Genomic DNA, 16659 nt, shown 5'->3' with positions numbered 1-16659 from the left:
TAATTAAATAAATTGAATAAAAAAAGAATCACTCAACTTTTTATTCAAATTTTTGATGCAACAAGAAAGGAACCCCTCAACCTAATTTGTCAACACCATAGTTTGATAATTGAATCGAAGGGACTCACACAAACACAACTAACCTTCTATCCAATTCTCCGATGCAACAAGAGAGTGACAATGCTAGGGGGCCAGCAGTTTTTGTGATTGTTAGCCATCAACTAGCCATCAATCATGATTTGATGGTGTGAGATTGGTATGAGATTTCATCTAATGACTCACATTTCTCTGCTGGTTATATGCTGGCCCAAATTCAATGAAACTGCTGGTCCCCTAGACTTTTCCTATCAACACCATAGTTTAATCACGGAACCAAAGGGAAGTTTACACCTTCAATCACTTAATCACAACTATAATAATTTATGAGGTATTTATAACCTTTTATTAAGTTAAATAAAAAATATTCTAAATCCACTAATATAAAGCTCAATTTAATAACTAAATAAAAAAATCAAAATATATAAAATTAAATTGAATATTCTAATACTTAAAATATAAACTAATAACTATTAAATAATATTTAAACTTTTTATCATATCACAAATATTTAAAGTACATATTATTTAGAGATAATAATATTAATAAAAAATGAAAAAACATTATAGAATAATGGAGATGAGAAAAAAGAAGAAAAAAAGGGTATTTATAAAATTATTTTAATGGAATTAATGTTTTGTTAGTTATGTCTGACGGAAATAAATTTCAATGGTTATTAAATGTATTTAAATTTTTTATGGTCAGTTTTTTGTGAATTTCGAAATTTTTATGATTAAAAATTATTATTTGCTCTACTTCTTTTATGAATAATATAAAAGTTAAGATTTTAATATATTTATTAAAATAAAAATTTAAAAAGTTTACTCATAATAGTTTTAATATACAAGTTTAGAATATACTAAACTGATAAAAAATTTTTGGATATTTTTTTTTCAGACTTTATTGTATAAATAAATTTTATCAATAAATGTGAAATTGTAGTTGACCATTACGATTAACTAAGATTAATTAAAATATTTATTAAATTTCTTGGACTTGGTGAACAAGCCATATAAGTGAACTCACTCAATATAAAGAGATCAGAACAAGAATGAGGAGGTGACATTAAACACAACAATGGAAGATTTGAAATTGCATGGATTTTGGTATAGCCCCTTTACTATGAGGGTGGTATGGACCCTGAAGTTGAAGGGTCTAGCATATGAGAACATTGAAGAAGATCGTTACAATAAGAGTCCTCAACTTCTAGAATACAACCCTGTGCATAAGAAGACTCCAGTGCTTGTTCATGGTGGAAAACCCATTTGTGAGTCCATGATCATTGTTCAATACATTGATGAGTTATGGCCACAGAATCCATTGGTCCCTCATGATCCCTATGACAGAGCTCAAGCAAGGTTTTGGGTTGCATATTCTGAACAATTGGTAAGATTTTAGAAACTAACACAAATAAAATATTATTTTTATCTTTAATATTTGAGTTAAATTTTAATTTTATTTAATATTTTATTTTTATAAATCTTTTTATTAAAATTAATTTTTTTGTAAAAATAATATTTTTTATTATTATATTTTTTTATCACTTTTACTCTTAAATTATTATCACTATTATTATGATTACTACATTCACAATTTTTGTGGCTATTTAAAAAAAATTATAATGAAAAAAGGTATATCTAGAAAAAAATAATTTAGACTAAAAGATTAAAATAGATGAAAATAAAATATTTAAAACAAAAAATAAGATATATTAAATATTAAGAACAAAAGTAGAAGTTAATAATCTAAAACATAAAAAATTAAAAGATTAGTTTACTCAATTAATATTATGTGTTTTGTTAATGATTTCAATTCTCTCGGGTGTGCGATTGGACTTTCCAAACACAGAAACATGTATGGATGTGTTTGGTTGTAAATATGATAAGATAAGACATTAATAACAAAATATAAAGAATAAAAATATAAAAATTAATGTTTTTGTACTTTGATAATAAATTAGAATACATTATGCAACTCCAATTTATTTTTAATTTTTTTATTCAAAAAATTTGAGAAGAAAAATATAATAATAAAAAATATAATTATAAAAAATTAATAAAAATAATAAAAGAAAAATAAAAAATAAATTGTATTTTTATTAGTGTCTTTGTATTATTCCTGTCAGGATAAACATAAAATATATTAATTCAATGTTTTTTGACATAATATCTTATCTGTCAAACACAATTTTATGTCTTTGTGTCTCATGCTTGTAAACAAATGTAGCCTATATGTTTTTGTTATTACTTTTAACTCTTTAAGCGTTTATTTAATTAGATTTATGCATTTAAATCATTTTTAAATAATTAGTTTAAAAATTAATATTTTGTTATTGTAATAATACATAATTAATTATACTGAAAACACATAAAAATTAAATTTAAAAATAAATATATAAAAATTTCAATCATATTAAATATATAATAAAAATTTTCCGTTAAAATAATTACGTATAAAATATATGTTAAAATATAAAATACATATTAAAAATAAGTTAAATAATACATGCATTAATATATAAATACATAATAATTAATTTTTTTTATTATAGTACACGTAATATTATTAAAAAATTTATATTTTTTGTCCTTTTGTAAAACAAGGAAAAAAATATATCTCTAGTTTTATATTTCTGTCTGATTAATTTTATATTAGAATAAAATCCAAATACAATCTTTGAACCAACAATGTTAGCAAGAACTTTTCGCCTTTTTGGCACTTGATGCCTAACAAGATTCTAGCTCTAGTCATTTCTTATGCTAATTAACTTTCTACCATATCATAATTTTCTATGCACAAATAATAATAATAATAATAATAATAATGATTAATGTTGTCAATATATAATTAATGGATTAACGTTTATACTAGGTTCCTGCACTGCCAGCACTCCTTCAAAGTACTAGTGCGGAAGAGAAAGAAAAGGCCGTACAGAAGGCCTGGGAAAACTTCAAAGTCCTTGAAGATCATTGCTTAGCCGATAAGAGAAAATTCTTCGGTGGTGACAAAATTAACATTGCGGACATAGCTATTGGATCACTTTTCGCATTTTTTGTCACTATAGAAGATATTAAACAAGTGAAGGTCCTAGTAGCTGAAAGGTTCCCTCTCTTACATTTATGGTTTGATAATTTCAAGAATGCTCCAGTTATCAAAGAAAACTTCCCTGATAGGGACTAGGGATGGCTACTATGAAGGCTGTCTTGGAGAGGAGGTTGGCATCTTCCTAAGAAATCAGCATCTCTGTGTTTGTTTCTTTATATACCACCCTTCTGTTGGGTTTGACTTATTGTGCTTGTAAGGTATAATAAAAGTTGAGTTTACTGTATTTCTTGAAATAATGAATTCGGTTTCCTTTTAAGTCATTGTCAAACCTCTATAGTCACCAAAAAAAAATTTGTCAAACCTCTAGAAATAGATTAGGACATATATTATGTAACTTGTGTGTGGATAGATTTAAAGAACCAATTAGTAGAATTTGGTTTAGTTCTACTGTGAATTAGTAGTTTTATATTTTTACTGTTGGGCAAAACCTCCAACAATATGGAGAGCTCTTGATCCCAAAAGATTTTGGAGAAGAATCAAACGAGAGAATATAAAATAAAAAGATATTACATCTAATTCAAAATTTTAAAGTGTAAAATTAATGAAAATTTTTCCCTATTATTCCTTATTTTTTTAAAAATGGGATTAACTTCATGCACTCCTCACACTTACAAGTTGCAATATTAACATTTACTACTTGAGAAATAATGGATAAAGTATAAATGAATGGATTTTGCTAGGTAGACAATGATTTTTGTGAACAATGTGAATAATTGGCTCTAAAATTGGTCCAATAAAGTAAAAATACACTACATCCTTAAATTATCCACCTAAATCTTAATATTAGGATAATCATCCGCACATCTAGTGAATTGAACATCTGATATATCCATTGTTCACATTGTTTAGTATTTTCCTAAATTAATTATATAACTATGATAGGTACTATCAAAGTTAGTCATTGATATAGAATACACATTAAAAAATAAAATACCATTAAAAATATATTAAACTATATATTTATATACAAATATATTGTGATAAAATTTAACAACTAATTTTAATATATAAATAATATTTTTATTAATTATAATATAATACAATAATGTCTCATACAATGAGGGACGGAGCTAGACTAGTTTTTTAGGGAAGCTATGTTTGATAATTTACTAAAATATTTTATATTGCTATTTCTAAGAATAAATTTTAAATAAAATCTAAATATATAATTTTAATCAAATATCTATATGAAGATATACATATATGTATTTAATATTTAATTAATAAAAGACAACTACTAACTTTGTTGTTGTTGATATATGTATATACAATACTCATATATTATACATTTTTTTCAACAAGATAATCTCTATAAATAAATAAGAATGCATATCATAAATAATGTAAGGCTACAATATGTAAAAGTTACAACTTACTACTTATAATTTATTATCATGAAAAAGTTATTTGATGATTTTTTTTTTACTTTTAAAATTATCTATTATTGTATATGTCAAAAATAGCAGTTAATTTTTTTACATAAATGATTCAATTATCTGCAAAAAAAATTTATCCATCATCTTATTTCAGAGTGTTATCTTAACAATTTTGCATCGCTGAAAAAAATTTCTATTATTATAAATATTAAAATGGTCAAAACAATATGTATTAATCTATTAATTATGTGGTAAGTTTTTTATTTTTCTGTTCCTTGTAACTTGTTACATAATTCAAAAAATGTATTAATGTCTTTTAAATAATTTGATATATCATGTTGATAATGTTATAACTGAGACTTTAAAATATTTAATTCCTTAGAAAAAAAATCAAGACAATTTTTTTACTAATTTACTAATTTCTTCAATGTTAGATTATTTAAAATTATTGTCCTTAGGATCTAAAGTACAAAAGTTTTATAATTTGTTCAGTAAATTTACTATTTAACTCTTATATCTGAGAGTTAATTGTTGTCAAGAATACATCTATTCAATAATAATGCTCAATGATCACATTTGGTTAACGAGATCGCACAATTTTAAAGATATATTGTACATTCATATTAAAGACTTCAATTTCATATTATTCATAAAAAACTTCAATATTTGCTAGCCAGTTACACCATTTACCATCTTTTAACTGTTGAAGAAGTAATTTTGGCATAAAAACAATATGTATTTCATTAAGAATATCTTAAAATTATTGTTGTAGTGCTTGGCAAAAAATATTAATATTTTCCATAATTTTCTTTATCAAGTACAAAGTAAAAATAAATCCAATTGATAATAATATTTTATTAACATCATATGCTTCACCTCTTTGTGCATATGTTGCTTCTTCTTTAATAATATTATTGAGAACAATGTTGCTAACAATAAATATTTTTGCCAAATTAAAAATTAAATAAAATTAAAATGAAAACTCCATCAATAAAGTACTTACTTAATTTGCATATCTACTTGTTTTCAATTCATTACAAACAATTAAGTTCTTGTTTTCAATTGTTTGAGTTTCTTTTAGTTAATAATGTCTTTTAGAAGAAGTATTAAAAATAGTGATAATAAAGTTTAATTTCATAAAAAATTTATAAAATTAAAGTACTCCTCTTAAACTATTTAGTATTAATTGTAACATATGAATAAAACAATGTACATAATATGTTTGTGAAAAATATTTTAAAAACAAAGTTTGCAAAAAAAATTTGAACCCGTATTATTTGAGGTTCATTAGCAAAAAAAAAAAAAAAAATATATATATATATATATATAGAATAATATATGGCATCATCTTTCTATATAATATTATAACTAAGATAAATATAATTTAAATCATAAAGCGTGAAGGCAATGATAATTTTTTGTCACCAGAAAATAATTAGTTGTTAAAGTTTAGTTGATTTAGCCCAATTTTGATATAAATCCGTTGAATTTCATATCTTTAATTTAGAATAATTTTCAAATTATCGGTTACATTATTCCATGGGTTTTTTTTTTTTTTCAAATGAATAACATCTAGTGGATTTGAAAGAAGTCTAGATGCGTTGTGTTATTCAATGAAGAACTTAAAATAATAAAATTTGATTGCTCTTCAAATATTAAAATAATAATTATTAATAATAAAAGTATCTCCACTCCCTTGATGTCTTCTTTTAAAAAATAGATCAATAATTTTCAAGCTGCGCATAATTCAAATAGTGAGACCTCTAATTAAAAATATTTTTAATAAAAAATATATATTACAAATCTATAATTTTTATAAAATCTAAAAATTATATTTCAATTTAAAATACAATGTTTAAAAATTTAGAACAATAATACTAATATAATAATATCAATAATATAAAATTATAATTAAATAATTAATTAATAAAAAAACTAAGCATTCAAGTAACGTATAATAACATACTAGCATAACAAATAATAGTTAAATACATAATTATTAGAATTGAACTGATAATTAATCTAATTAAATTATTAAATCACTGAATTAGTAATTCAATCGTTAAGTTATTGGTCGAACTGTTTAAACTGATAATAATAAAATAAATACATAAAATTTTAATAAAATAAAAAATACATTATTATTGAGTAATAAAATTAATATTTCACATCTGTTAAATATTTTTTATGGTACTTTTAAAATAAGCTTTTAGAATATAAATTAGCAAAATTTTTGAATTATATATAAATTTAATTTATTAGTTTTTGTATAATTATTATAATAATAAAGTATTATAATAATTGTGTCCATTGAATAGTATAAAAGTACGTATGGTAGCTAGCTAGTGACAATGCTTTGGTGTATGTTATATATATTAGCATATAGTAAGGAAGCATCTGGTACATACCATGACTATCAATGAAGCTTTAAAGTTAAGGTTTAATTATTTCGTGGTTGTTTATAATTTTATCGAATTTTTAATTAGGTCTTTATATATATTTTTTAATTAAATTTTTATATTATATTAAATTTTGTAATTAAGTTTTTACCGTAATAAAAATATTATAATTAATAGAATATTTTGTTAAATTATAAAAAATATTTAGTCAAGTATTAGGTATATTTATTTTATTTAACTGAATATTCTGTTAATTCCAATTAGGAGTGGCAAAGCGGATTGGTCCGTCCTGCCTCGCCAAAGGGCGAATTGGCGGGTTCGTGGGCTGGCCTGCCTTTTTTTTATAATTTTTAACCAAATTTTTTTTATGATAAAATTCAATTTAACATACTAAATACTAATAATTATTTTATTTTATAATAAAATTATTCCATCAAATTAGTTTTTTTAATATATAGAGTAATATATTTTAAATTAATTATTAATCCATAAAAAAATTATAATTAACCATAATAACTTTTTTTATTAAAATTAACAATAATAAAAATAACATAACAAATCATAAATCCATAAAAAATTATTGAAACAGTTAAATTTCAAAAGCATACAAGAAGCTAAGCATCAAAATTCAGAAATGAACCATCAATAATCTTCGATAATGTTGCATCAACTATTTCAGGCTATTTGAAATCAAAGAATGCATATCAACTAGCACACACCCTATTGAGTCACTGACCCAGTAAAACAAACACGAATACTACATTGCACTTGTGATTTAACCATAATATTCCAGGCTGAACTAATTTTTTCATTGTTTTTGTCTACTTTAATGGTTACAACTTACAAAGGAACTTGGAAACTCTTGAGCTGAGGCTCGTGGATTTCCAATTTTACAAATGAAGCTGCTCATAAAGTTTCAGCTACTTGCCTACTCTCAAAATTCATAAATAAATTTTATAAACAAATTTTAAAAATAAACACCAGCAAAACAAATTTCATAAACAGATCCACAATAATTTTCAACAACATGAAAGAAGCTGTCCACAACTACAATCACAATTCCTTACTTAGAAAAAAACAAAAAAAATAAAAATCTTTACTTAGTGAATCATAGCTGTGGAGAGGCAGAGGAGAAGAGAGGAGCGTCGCCGGGATCCGCTGAAACACAGAACCGCCGAGACAGTGTAGAGGCAACACAAGACAGTGTCGCCGGGACTTCAATTTGGTGAGGACTGACGCGATGAAACAGCAATCGGCGACGTGACTGACCGACGACGAGAGGCAGCTCAGAGAGAAGTGGAACTGGAGCGCGCCGCCACGAACCGCGATTGTGTGATGTTGCCTGCGCAGGGAGCTCAGGGAACACCTGAACACAGCGAGGGCCGAAGAATGAGGACAGACAATGGAGCTGAGCTGTTGAAGGATGAAGCCAGGGGTCAGGGTCCATCGGTCTGAGGGTCTTACCGTCTCAGGGTCAGGAAAGGGTCGAAGGGTTAAGGCCGGCTGTTTGTGGTAAGTGGGAAGTGGAAACTGGGAAGCAGGGGAAGGAAAACCTAATTTTTTCATTTATATATCACTTGTAAATTTACAAAAATACCCTTAAAAATATTATGCCAGCCCGCAGGACTAGCCCACTCCACCCCACCTTGGTCCGCGGTTTTCGCAGTACGGTTTTGGCAGATTTTTAAAATTTGGCAGGTTCAAAATCAATGGCGGTTTTGGCGGTTTGACCCGGCGGGTTCGACCCATTTTGCCACCCCTAATTCCAATGTTTGTGTCACGACAAGAATTTAATTACAAAATCTGATACGGTATCGAGACTCAATCAAAAAAAAAAAAAGTATAGGAATCTTATTGAAAATTTGATGACACTATAAAGACCAACATAGTAATTAAACCTTAAGGCTTTTAATAATTGGGGTTACTGCGAGCAAGATTAAATTAGGTTAACAAAAGAGATTAAATTATCCCAAAAAAAAGCAAGATTAAATTGGTCTACTTAAATTTTGCTTCAAATCAATTCAGAAAAATGAATATCCTAAACCATACTAATCTAAGCAAGCAAAGAAGAAGAACCTCTCTGAATCTAAAGTCTGAACAACAATTAAAAAGAAATAGAGAAAATAGTCATTACCGAATAAGCAGTAAGTAGAGTATAAATCTCAATAAACTAAGAAAGAAGATAGAAAAAATAAAGATAAAAATATTAAAAAATAAAATAAAATCAAGAAAATATAGATTGCCTTTGGTCTGAGAACTGAGCAGAGTATGAGGGAGAGGGAGCAAGAACGCCGACAGCAACATACAACAGACAACCATAGACGATGGGCGACGAACTACCAAACTGGAGTTGGCAATGTGACACGAAGAAGTTGGCAAATGAGCAGAAGCGTTGGAGAATACAGCAGAGGGGACGGTGGAGGAAGACCAAACGATGGTGGGACGACAATGGTGAGAAGAACGGCGGCGGCGATAAATGTTAAGGTTTGTCTCCCCTTTTCTTTCTTAGAGAAAAGGAAGAGCAATGTCCTCCAGAAAGATGAAGAGATGATGGCTCATGTGACTTTACAAGTGCGAACTTCAATTTTTGCTTCTTTTATTTTTATTTTTTAACCCCAAAATAACATTATTTGAGGTAGGTGAGTGAAAATCGACCGGGTCCCAGTTTGATCTGACCGATCGGTTCAGCGGTTCTAAAATGATTCTATGTCTAGCATTTTTTTAGGTCAAGTCAATTGTATAAAAGCTGGTTCATGATCGAATCAATCCGACCAGTCAGTTCGGTTCAATTTTTAGAACCATGGCTGCAATAGAATAAAACTAAAAGAGATAATAAAACAAGAAAATTAAAAGAATCCACTTACCAAACTGTAGAAATATGCCTAAAAAATTGAAACCAAATAATTAGAAGCAAAATCATAACTAAGAACAAATTCAGAAAGAAGACCCTAAAGAAGTAACAATAAGAAACATCAAAAATTCAGAAAATTTAAAATAACACACCCAAAAATCAGAACTATCAAAAAGCCCCAACAATTTTCCTTAGGCTGCGACGAGAATTTGGATCCGGCAGATGACGATTCTTCTCAGGCGCACGAAGACGATGATTTTATGATGAGAATGAGAGGGGATAGCGGTTAGATGGGAGAGCGTGGCGATGAGAGAGGAAGAAGGTGGCGGATGGCGTGAAAAGGAAAAAAAATTTTGATATGTGAAATTATGTGTTTGAATTTTGGAAATTAAATGTGTGAGAATGAAATTTATTTTGAAACTGGTACAGATTTCACTCAAAATAAAATTTTAATTTTTTATTTATATTTAACAATGAACTTTTTTTAGATTTGATAAATTAATTTTTATTAAAAATTTAAAAATTAATTATTGGTATAGATATATTAATATTTAAAAAATTAAAATTAATTTCTACATTTTTAATAACTAATAATTTAATCAGTAATTTTTTTAATAGAAAATACTTAATATAAACAATATTTAAAAAATTAAAATATTGAAACAAAATAAAATTATCCTATAAAAAATTATATAAACAAAATTCTTTTTATTCCTAAAAAGTTTAACATTTTGAAATATTTTTTTTTTAATTACAAAAGATCTTTAAATTTTATAATAAATAAATAACTTATTACAAACAATATTAAATTTTGTAACATTAATTTTTTGTTATAAAAACAGTTAAAATTTTTGAAACAATTAAATATTTTATTATAAAATATTTTAAATTTTTGCAATACTTAATATTTTGTGACAAAATATTATAAAATTTTGTAACAAAATATTATTTCATTACAAAAGATAACATAATTCGTAACAAAAGAAATTAAATTGTTATAAAATATTAGAATTAATATTTTATAATAAAGTGTCTTGTTGTTACAAACTATTCTTATTATATAAAAATAACTAATTTTTATTACAAAAAATAATAATTTACAATAATTTTAAATTTGTTACAAAATTTTTGTTATAAATATTCTATTTTTTTAGTGTTTATACTATCAAACAGATCAAACATACAATTTATTATATAAATTCTTTTCAAATGATTCACGTTATTTTTTCTCCTTTTTTCAATATAAAAATTGAATCTTAATTTTACAATATAACACTTGAATTTAAGAAATCAAATTAATTAAAATTATTTCTACATCGAATTTATAATTGTATTTATAGAACATTTCAAACTAAAATTAAAGTCATAATTGATAAATGTTCTATTTTTTTATTATTTTAAATTATTAATAATAGAATTATTAAAATAAAATAAATAATAAATAATAAAATAAAAAATAAATTTTAGAATTAAATAATATATTAAAAATTAATTAATAAATAAAATTAAAAAATAACTATCTAATAATTATTTAAAAATTTAAAAAATATATTTTATTATTAAGACTATTTAATAACCCAAAATTTAAAATACCATCTAATCTTTTACCCAATCACATATCTATCTTTCTAAAACATTTTTTGAACTTTGACATTTCAACGTCCTGGAGTGAAATTAAAATTTTATGAGAAGGGACTAAATTAAATGCAAACCTAAATAAATTAAAATTTAATATAACAAAATATAATTAAAGGTATATATATTAATATAAGTTAAAAATTATATTATATAAAAAATTGTATTCAACAATATATTTTAAAATTTTAGTATTTTTAGACTTGTTCAATAATATTTTATGAAACTAAAATGATCTGTTATCAAAATTTTGAAATAACTTTTTTTCAACAAATACAATTATATAATCCATCAAAATTCATATTTTTTTGTCTAATTATTTCAAAACCTTGTTTGATTAATTTTCAAAATTGAAAAAACTAATTCAATTATTGTTATTATCACACTATAAAATTTTTATTTGTTTGTAAAAATTTTTTAATAAAAAATATTAAAACTTTCGTAATATATTTTATTTGTGATAATTTTAAATAATTAACAAAAATTTTTACTATTATAATATTTTCAACCCAATTAATTATAGAAAGTCCAATTCAAATAAATATTCAATAAGCCCATACCAAAAGTAACAAAAGAAAATCAACAGAATTCTTTGAGAAAAAGAAAATGAGGGAGAATATGAACCCTAAAATCTCGATTTCATCGCCACCGCCATTCATCTCCTTGCCGCTGTTGCCACCAGTCTCCTTCATTAATGCGTCATCAGTGGAATTATGAATGAAGGACGAGGTGATCATGGAACCTCTCAATTCGTGGAGCTTTTACTTTTCGAGATAGTATTTCAGTAACGATTCCATTCAGATTGTTGATGTAATGCTTTAGATCTCCCGCTTTTGCATCGTCTTTCATGGTAGGTTCTGCTGCTGGTTCTACTTTTGCTCCAGCGGCTTGAAGTACTCCAAGCGTGGTTTGGGGGCAAACTCAGTGGCATTAGATGAGTAGATCTGAAAGGCGAGCGAACGGAAATTTCTGGAAGTTTCGATTGAAACTGCATTTAAAGTTATCAGATCTCATGAGATTGATTCTCATGTTGTTCCGAGTCATTGCGGTGAAGATTTGTTCTTACATTATTTTTGTTTAGTTCGAGGCTTAAATTTCATAATTTCAATGGTGTAAATTGTATATGACACATTTTATATTTTAATTTATGTTATAATTATGTATGACGCAATTTGATTCTAAGGTACAAATAAGATTTTCTTAATCATATTGAGGCTTTGATTGAAGAGAGGGAACAGTATGTGTCTACAAAAAAACTCGCTGTTAATTTATGGGAAATCAATTATTTGCCTCCTTGAAGGGTGGAGAAGGAACTTGAATCCGAACCAATCGAAGCCATAAAGGATAAAAGTGTTGGCTTATTGACATCAGGATTATTGAAGCCACGTATCTCAGATCCATCATATACTCATTTCTATGAAGTACTTATTTTTCTAACTTTTTTTTCGAATGATAGTAATAGATTTAGTATAAAGTAGGTTTCTTATTTCTGTAATTGTTTGTGACAGGAAATTGAAAGGTTAAAAAATAAAAACAATGCAAAAGAAGAATTTTAGCCTCATTTCATCAATTTCACTTGACTAATTACTTCTTGGAGGGCATGGATATATGATGCTCATTCTACTCTCAATTTTATGGAGGTATCAGTAAACAAAATTGTCTCAAAATCATTAATTTCAAAATACCTATGCCATTCACATGATTTCGATTTTTAAGTGTGTGGACTAGAAATTTTGGTTTCATTGAGAAGCTAATAGCATAATGTAAAAGTAAATATCTAGATCTAGTTCAATAAATGAGGATTGTATTCATAATGCTTGAAAATTCTTATCAATAATTAATGTTTGAAATGTTCAACAAGAAGGGAATCAAATAGGAATCAAGAAGAATTATGGCAAATGCAAGGTTGGATTCAAAAACACTATGAAAGAAGCAATTAATGGATTATCTACATGCAAGAAACTGCTAAAGGTGTTGAATATTCTAAAAGATGGGCTTGCTTTTTTTTCGTGTCTATAAAACACTAATTAATTTGGCTTTGCTTGTTCGAAATTATTGAGCATGAGAAGGTATTAATTTAAATTTATTAATTCAAATTATATCTTAAACCTTGTAGTGTCAAATAAGGATAGAAAATTTTGTTTTTTTTTTTTTATGAGAAACCTATAAAAATTATGAAAAAATTAAATTTTATTAAAAAAATGCAATTTATTTTTTCTGAGTCATCTTAATTTTTAAATAGACTAACTCGTTATTTTATTTTAGTTTAGATTTATTATAAATTTATTACATATTCATACAGAATACATCTATATTTTTTAAAACACTACTTATTGCTTGGAATTTCTTTTAAATAAATAATTTAATTATTTTATTTATCAAAATATATAATTTGTAACGTATTTACCAATTTATATCACATTGATTTATCTCATTTACAGTATAAACGAGATACACTGTAAACGAGATATATAGAATTTGAAAAAAAAAATACATATCTCGTTTATTATCTCGGTTACAGTGTAAACGAGATATATTCATAATTATCTCATTTAAACTATAAACGAGATATGTGTATTATTATTAAAAAATTATAATTACAGTATAAACGAGATATGTGTATTATTATAAAAAAATTATAAATGTATTTCATTTACACTGTAAACAAGATACGTATATTTTTTAAAATTTTATGTATCTCGTTTACACTGTAAACAAAATATATTCATAATTATTTCATTTACATGAGATAAATTCATGTAATATAAATTGATAAATATTTTATAAATTACATATTTTACTAAATAAAATAATTAAATTATTTATTTAAAAAATTTTCTTATTGCTGCAATATTGCAATAAAATCATACATATTGAGTTATTTACATATAATTTTTTATATCTAATATATTAATATGTAATTTGTCTCTAAAAAATAATTTGTTCTTCAACTAGTTTTAAAAAAAATTTTCATCAAATTTATCATTCAAATATTTTAAATTAATCGGGTTAGTTTTTATGTATTTTTTTTGTTGATGGTTCCAAAATATATTAATGTAGCACGTTAAGTGATACGACAACTAGCACACACATAAGAGTTTTAATTGACTATTAGCATGATAAGTTTATAAAATAAGATCAAATTAAAACCTAATTAAAGAAAAAACTTGAAGTATTAGAATTTCTCAATTTGGGGTTAATTTGATCTAATTTCATAAACTTATTATGTTAACCATCAATTAGGACTATTAGATGTGTGTATTGTGATGTCACTTAAGGTGTCATATCAACAAATTTTGATGCCGTTAACAATGGAAGTGACGGAATAACTAAAATGACTAATTTTAAAATCTTTGAAAGACGAATTTAATTAAAAAATTTAAAGACTAATTTAAAAAATGAATAATCTTTTAATGACTAATTTAACCATTTATTAATAATAATAATAATAATAATAATAATAATAATAATAATAATAATAATAATAATAATAATAATAATAATAATAAATTTAAAAACTTTTGGAGGACCATATCCACTTTGGACCCTAAATCTGCTGCTTTCAACATTGAAAAGTAAATTATATAATCAACATATATAATAATAATAATAATAATAATAATAATAATAATAATAATAATAATTAATTTATTAATTTAATTTTTTATATACATATAATTTACATATAATTTTTTATATATGAGCAAACGTAAAAATTCGAGTATTAAAGTAAAAGTTATATTTCATTATAAAATAATGAAATATAAATTAGGAAAGTGTTCACGTATGGCACTGTGTTTGTGCGGTACGTCATGTTCCCCATTCTTGAATCGTTTAGATATAGTATAAACTAGTTGAATGGTTAAGATTGGGGCAAGTAGAATTTGGTGGAAAAGAGTGTGCAGTACTCATGGTGGGGTCTCAATGGACTGAAAAGGTATCCATTCAATAAGTAATGAATTGACATATATGCCCAAAAGTGAGATGCCGCATGAAAGTTGTAGTGGCGTGCTATGCTGAAGCCGAGCCTAGTCTAGTTGGCTTGGGCCCGTAATTTTTTTTTTATCTTTTTTCGCCGCGATTGGACCATGATGTGGTTTGGGTCAGTTAAATTTTATAAAAGGGAGATATTGTGTTGCATGGTTCTATGTTGGTGTCTCCCAAAAATTATAATGTGAACATGGTTTTGTTGTTGATGCTATTTAGGAAAATAGTACATAAAAATGGTTTAGGTAATAGGTGTTTTTGTGCTGTTATTGTTTACTGTCTTGTAATTAGTGCTTAAACAATTATTAGTGCCTAAATAATTAGAAATATTTAGATTAGAGAATGATTAGTACACAGTGAGAAGTTATTCGGTTGAGTTACCATGAAATTCTGAAAGAAATGGGATAAGTATGAAGTATATTGAATAACGTGAGCCCGTAAAAAAAATAGTTTGTAAATTTATGTTGAAACCAATTTTTTGTAATGAAATTGTATTATATTAGTATTTGTGAGTGACTTATGTATTTTATGTATGTATCTAATATGCCTATATGCATATTAAAAAGTTTGATTAAAATCATGAGGGATAATTTTTTCTGACCAAAATGATGTTTCAAGTATTGTATGGACAAAATAAATTCGAGACCTATGTTCTGATTGCAAGTTGTGTTGACGTTTAAGTTGGATGGTGGTTCATGAATTTATGTTTTTGTATCCCCATGAAAAAAAACACCAATGTTACTACTTATTACGTTTAATTTACACGTTGGTACATGTTAGACGTGTTGGAGGTGCAGACAGATAAGGAAAAGTTTAACGTCTGTGGGCTGTAGTTTCTAAGATTACCCCACTCTTAGAATAGCAATAAAGTGTAGACCGGGACATTGAAATTGAAGCATACTTTGTAGAAGTTTTACTGTAGAAAGAGACAGGAAAGAACTAGTGAAGATAATGATAGGGAAAAAGACAACCAGCAAAGAAGAACGACATCTGAGAAACAGTAAGTAGACAACGGTGAGTTAAAGGAGATAGGCTTCAAGGTTTGGGATGGTATTTTGAGCGTGGAGCGGAGATGCAGTTGCAGTAGGCAGTGTTAAAAAAGATCAGTCCGTCTCGGGTGTGACGATGGAGGTGGATGCACCAAGGCTGCGATAGGTGATTGCGTCGAGATCAAAAACCTGTTCTGGTGCGTCGTAGGCGGAGTCTGAGA

General features: G+C 25.7%; 1 pseudogene; it reads left to right on the top strand.

Annotated features, from left to right (window-relative positions):
* The first annotated feature begins 1160 nt into the window (after positions 1–1160).
* LOC130951080 (probable glutathione S-transferase) lies at positions 1161–3525 on the top strand (annotated as a pseudogene).
* The last annotated feature ends 13134 nt before the right edge of the window (positions 3526–16659 follow it).

Source organism: Arachis stenosperma, chromosome 9 (genome assembly GCF_014773155.1).
Source record: "Arachis stenosperma cultivar V10309 chromosome 9, arast.V10309.gnm1.PFL2, whole genome shotgun sequence".
Classification (NCBI taxonomy): domain Eukaryota; kingdom Viridiplantae; phylum Streptophyta; class Magnoliopsida; order Fabales; family Fabaceae; genus Arachis; species Arachis stenosperma.
The sequence above is the reverse complement of the archived record's forward strand: the minus strand, read 5'-3'. Positions and strand labels throughout refer to the sequence as shown.